This window comes from Lathyrus oleraceus, chromosome 5 (assembly GCF_024323335.1).
Source record: "Lathyrus oleraceus cultivar Zhongwan6 chromosome 5, CAAS_Psat_ZW6_1.0, whole genome shotgun sequence".
Lineage (NCBI taxonomy): Eukaryota > Viridiplantae > Streptophyta > Magnoliopsida > Fabales > Fabaceae > Lathyrus > Lathyrus oleraceus.
This window is the reverse complement of record NC_066583.1, coordinates 596,307,598-596,314,107: the sequence shown is the minus strand read 5'-3', so window position 1 is coordinate 596,314,107 and position 6,510 is coordinate 596,307,598.

The window sequence follows — 6,510 nt, the reverse complement described above, 5'->3', positions numbered from 1 at the left end:
TTAAGTTGCATATCTTCATTTCTTGCAGTTGATGAACCTTTCTGGAACCCCAAACCAGTTCTGCCTTTGTTGTCGGAGACCTCTACCATGCGCCCCCACTGATCAATATTGCCTTCTTCCACAATCTTCTGAGCATCTTTCAATGAGGACATAGGTGCCCCAACCCTCTTTTCAGCAGCAATAGATAAGGCTTAGAACGGATTCCAACCTCATACTCAGCTTCAACGTAAGAGAAAGATGACAAGTGGCTAACCAACATCGCTTTCTCTCCACCGACAATCACTAGCTTGCCATTCTTCACAAATTTGAGCTTCTGGTGCAAAGTTGAAGTAACAACTCCTGCCTCATGGATCCATGGCCTTCCCAACAAGCAACTGTAGGTCAGGTGGATATCCATTACTTGAAAAGTAATTTGAAAATCACTCGGACCTATCTTAATTGGAAGGTCCACTTCACCAATAACTGTTTTGCGCGAACCATCAAAAGCTTTGACGATTACGCCACTATACCTCATGGGCGCTCCTTGGTAAGATAGCTTTGACAAAGTTGAATTTAGAAGCATATTTAATGACAAACCGGTGTCAACAAGCACATTTGACAAAGCATCCTCTTTGCAATTCATAGAAATGTGCAAAGCCAGATTATGATTCCTTCCCTCCTTAGGGATCTCTTCATCACAAAAGCTAAGGTTATTGCAAGAAGTGATGTTAGCCACAATATGATCGAATTGATCCACTGTAATATCATGTTCTACAAACGCTTGCTCTAGAACTCTCTGCAATGCTTCTCTGTGCGCTTCTGAATTCATGAGCAGAGACAACACTGAGATCTTCGAGGGGGTTTGAAGCAACTGCTCCACCACATTAAACTCACTTCTTTTAATTAACCGAAGTACCTCATCATCATCATTGGGTTTCAAATTGCTGGATTCACCAGACTGACCTTTTGAAACACCAACCGGATCTTCAACAGACACTTCCACCTTCTTACTCACAACTGATTCTTCTTTATCCTTTGGGAACACCGACCCAAACACTCAACCACTGCGGGTCACCTGAGTAACATCAGCAATGCTCACTATTGAACTAGTCGTAGGTAACAGGACCTCTTGACCATCCTTCATCATTGTAGCATTATACTGATACGGCACAGCTTTATCAGATGAATACGGGACTGGGCCCGCTAACCGTATTACCAACGGTGATACTTGTAGCGGGGTATTCGTTACCGTTAGATTTATTGACTAAATCAAAAGTAAATTATACAATTCGAGTCGCCACCGCACTTCTATTTATCCAAAGGAAAGGTAAGAAAGCGAACAAAAACCGAGAAGTTTTATCAAATCAAAAACTAATAAAAATGTCAGAGATCTGGGTAAGGGAGTTGGTTATGCAATGGGAAGGTTTTAAGCACCCAAAACATCCTTAGTACTCTAAGGGGGCCCTTTTTACAAATCTTGTAAGGTAGGTTGGTATTTGTGAAAATATTTGTGCAAACATGATTGGGGAGATGAGAAAAGAATGTACAAGTTATTTACAATTTTGTGTTTGAATGGATAATCCATTGCCTACGTACCATCTGAAAAAAGATTAGGATCAAAACCTCATAGTTCGGGGTAAAAATCTCAAAACAAGTTGGTGAATTGATTGGTCGAAAGCCTTAAGGTCTTTTGTTATCAAAGGGAGAAAACTCAACCTAAAACCACAAATCCACCATGTGAGGAGAGCTTCCGCATGCTAGTGAGGGGTTAACCCTATAATAAGCATGGAAGGCTTATAGTCCATCACTAAGGATATAGGTGAGTATTATATCAACCTCTAGGATAACTCAAACCTAATAGCCAATGTTTATGAAAAGCTTTGGCAAGAAGTGTCCATTGGAACCACAAAAACAATTGAGTGAGTTGTATTTACCCATGAAAAGTATTTACAAAGTAAGGTCAAAGTTAACTTAGGATTCAATTCAAAATAAGTGTTATGAAAAGAGTTTGAAAAATCAAAAGGATAATGCTTAGGTTTATAATTTTGAAAACAATGTTAATGTTTGCACAAAAGTTTGGCTTGGGTTAGAGTGGGGGGAAGAAGAGAATGGCTAGGTCCTAAACATGCAAAGAGGAAGGAAGAGAAATAAAACCACATTGGAGTTCCCTTCTTGAGATCATAGTAATGATCCAAGTTGTCCCCTTTCCTTTGGAATTAGCAAGCAATAAGCAAATAACTCAAGCAAACAAGCAAACCATCAATCAAGCTCCTAGGAATCTTCCAATTGGCTTTTGTATCTCTCACTTTGGATGCTCATGACAATGGTTCTTCTACTTGGCAAGTTTGGGATCCCTAGCACACAAGAACACACAAATCAAAAAGTTCCACAATGCAATAGAAAGAATGGACAAGACTGAGTTTAGAATTAGGTCCTTTCAATTCATCTTCAACATTAAGCACTCTAAAGGCATGAGGCCTAGTTGCTCTTTGACATTTCATAGCATTCTAAAGGCATGAGGCCTAGTTTCTCTTCAAACTCCATTAGCATAGGTAAGGTCCTATAATCTAAGTCCTTTGTCCATTTGCATTGGGTTCACACAAACAAAACAAAACAAGCACAATAGTATATACACAATAATGTGCTCAAGTGAGCAAAAGGCAAGTTGTATTAATATAAACATGAGCTCAAGTGAGCAAAGGGCAAAAGCAAATGAAATAATGTACAAGAATATTAAATTGAATTAAAGTAAATTGCAAGAATTAAATGACTTGAATTAAAAGTTAGTCATTAGTAGTTAGTGTTAGTGTACCATAAGGCAATTTAGCGCTATGTTAAGCAATCGTAAGTGGACTAATGTAGTAGTCACACCTATCTGAGACCGGTCAATAAAACTATAGGCAACAAACACAAGTTAGAGACACTGACTAGTAAACCAAGCTCCTACAACTTGCCATGCCAAAAGAAAAGAAGGATGATCTTGTATTGATTTAGGTTTTTTGCTTGACCAAGAAGCAACCTATCCTTAATGCAAAGCAATTCAATTGATCTTTAATCAAGATGAATTTGATTTGAATTAAGGAAGGTTAAGCCTCTCATATGTCAAGGCTAACCACTAATCTTTAACTCATTGATCAAAAAAGAAAAAGTAGAAGAAGAAGAATAAGAATGTACATAAATGGAATTCAAATGAAATAATCAACACACATTGATCAAACATGAATAGAATCAAAATCAATCAATGGTAAACCGAAGCAAGATGAAGTTTAGAAGTCAAGAAACAAATAAAATATTTTTGGTATTTTTGAGAATTAAAATAATACTTGAATTAAAATAAACAAATAAAGGTCAAACTTCAAATCCATTTCAAATCAAATTGGAAAAGTCCAAATGGATCATCCTAAGTTCAACAAGGTCAAACAAGGTTTGACAAAAAATTTCATCATTTTTAGAAATCAGAAACTATTTTTAAACAATTAAAAATGAAGAAAATATAACATAATTGAACTAAAATCTCAAATAAAACTCAAATCAATTAAAAAATTGATGAGAATATTTTTCATAGATTCATCATCATTCAAAGATGTTAAGAAAATATTTTTGCATTTTTTGAATATTGGAAACTATTTTAAATGAATTAAAAATAACCAGAAAAGAGAAAATTCACAAAAAATATTAAATGTCATCATAAAAAATATTAAAAATCATTTTCAGAAACTAGAATTAAAAAGGGAAATAATGCAATTGGTCCCATATTTTTTGGATATAAAATGAAAGAATTATGAAGTTTTGAAATAAAATAAAATAAAGAAAATAAAATGAAATAAATCAGAAATTGCAAAAATCCTGGCGCGTTTGATCAAGCTCATTAAATGAGGTGGCACATCAGGGGGATGAGAGATGCGCGCATATGGTGATCCCAAGTCAAATGAGAAACACAATGTATTTAAAAAAGTCATAACAATCAAAGGCCATCATTCAATCTGGAAACTACAACCAACTATCCAGATGCAATCTGGCTTGGTGGACGGTGGTGTACACCACCGTCTTCTCCGGCGAGCAAGCCAGCTCTGGCCAGAGTTGCAGGTATTAAAAAGTTCACCAAAATGCACGATCCTCATATCATTGGAAATATGGGGTGATGTACATCACCCCTATGCCATTGGTTTCTACTCTAGATTCTCATAGAAAGAGAAATCAGAGATAGAAAATTATGGAGTTCAAACTGAACTTGATGGATTCATGAAATTAAATGCACAGATCAATTGCCTCTTATGAGAGGACTTCAGAGGAACCAACAAACACAAGAAATGAGCAAGATCCAGGGAGATTCGAATGAAAAAAGTTTGAACAACAACCTTTGAAGTGCAGCTCTACAAGGCACGATCTCTCTCAATTCTTTGATGCAGTATGATCCTTAGATGGAAATGAAGTTAGGCTAAGGAATTGGAGCTCAATAATCAACCAAGGAAGTTGATAATTGAACTGAAAAATTAAAGAAGAAAATTCAAAATTCCTTTAGGTGAAGGGTGGGATTCCAATTTTGCAGAGTATTAGGCACCTTCAGGTTGAAAATGAATAAAGTTGACCACCTGTATTTATAGTGAAAGCTGATGCAAGCAAGGCAAAATTCATGTGCATGTGGAATGAGGGCCTCCATGCATGGGCCTGTATAGGCGCATGGGAGACTCAAATGCAATGGAAATTGAGTGTTAAGATGTAAGTAAGCTGAATTGGACGTGCACATTTGATGGAATTGGCTTATGCACAAAGTTTTGATATGGTTTCCATAAATGCACACAAACTTTCACCTCTTCGAAAATGCACTTCGCCAAATTGAAACATGGCCATGTGGGTAATGGTTGGAAAGGTATTGACATGAGGAAAAATTGTTATGTTGAACAAAAATCCATTTGGGATTGGGAAATTTATGAAAACAGGCCATGAAGTTCAATGTACAAAACATGTGTGTGTGAATTTTGCCAAAATGGACCAACTTTAAGCCCTTCTGTTTCAATGATGCAAGCCTCAAATGACAAAACCTTCAACATAAACGTTGTATATCGTTTCAAGACAATCAATGTGGACTTAAATTTTTCATCATTTTGATTTTTGATGATAAAGTTATAGGGACTTGAAGTTTGACGTTTTCACATTTCAATGACTTTGGTCCAAAGTGACCTATAATGTTCTGCATTATCACATGTGTTTATTTTAGGATTATGAAATCTTGTCCAACATAAAAAATTAAGTAGACGTCTTAAAATTTCCAATTCATTTGATCCCACCTCAAAATCATGAAAAATGAGTGAGTTATGTCCTTGGGAAGTTGACCTAAAATTAGGGTTTCAGTCAAAATGACCTATAATGTTTTGAAATGGATGATGACCCTCCAAGCTTCAAATAAATTTTTTATGAACATGAAAGTTATTTATATGGTTCTCAAGAACATATTTTATCTTGGGGTCATCTTCATTTGACAAACACATTAAAAGTTAGGTCTTAGTGGATTTCAAAATAGTCAGATAAATTGACTGATCAACTTCTCAAGTCCAAACTTCAAATCTTGATGAATTAATGATTGAGGAGACTCACATAAGCTCAAATATGCATTAAATGATGAATTAAAGAAATTCCCTTGATTGTATTTGATCATAGGTTGAGGTTGCTTCATGAGCAAGGCACAACCAATGCACAGCTGAATTAGGGTTTCCTTGGGAAACAATCCTCAAGCTGTTTGGTTTATCTTGATCAAATTGAAAAATTGAGATACTTGGGAGGCATATATGATGAATGAGAGCTTTGGGAACCATTGTCATGCTTGCTTTCAACTTCATCTGGCCACATCAATGAACATAGGAGCCTTGGATCACATGATTGCTCAAGCTACAAAACAAAAGATGTTAGTGACATATTTTTGTGCTTTTGGTTAGTAAACAAAATAAGAAAATAAATAATATACAATTCAAGCATGCTTGGTGGTCTCAAACCAACTCACACAAGTCCCACCCTAGGGTTAAGGAGCCAAGATGCTATAATCCTTGAGGCAAAATGCAATGTGCAATGATATGATGCCATGAGGGATCTTAGGGTCAAAATTAGGGTCTTACAGATGCCCCTATTTAAGGTCATTCTAGCCGGAGAAGTGAAGGTTAAAAATCTTCGTCTCAACGAGGTAGAATGCGCTTAAATAATAACAAAGAGACGAATTTTGGTCCCTAAGAGACCTCATGATGTAAATGTATGTATGCAAAAGTTAATACTCTGTGGGGGATGTGTCCACAAAGGAAAAAGAAATCAGGAGAAACTGAAAATACATACGAGTAATACACTTATAAATGGGACAGAGACTCTGGGATTTTACTGGAGAATAAAGGGGAATAAAATGCGTGAGCAGGTCACGACTTGAATTTTGCTGAGAGACACGAAGGGATTCCATGAAAATAAATCAATGGAAAGACATCGATCTGACGCAAAGATGCATGTATTGGGGAATATGCCAATACAGCAAAACTATCCACAAAGGATACC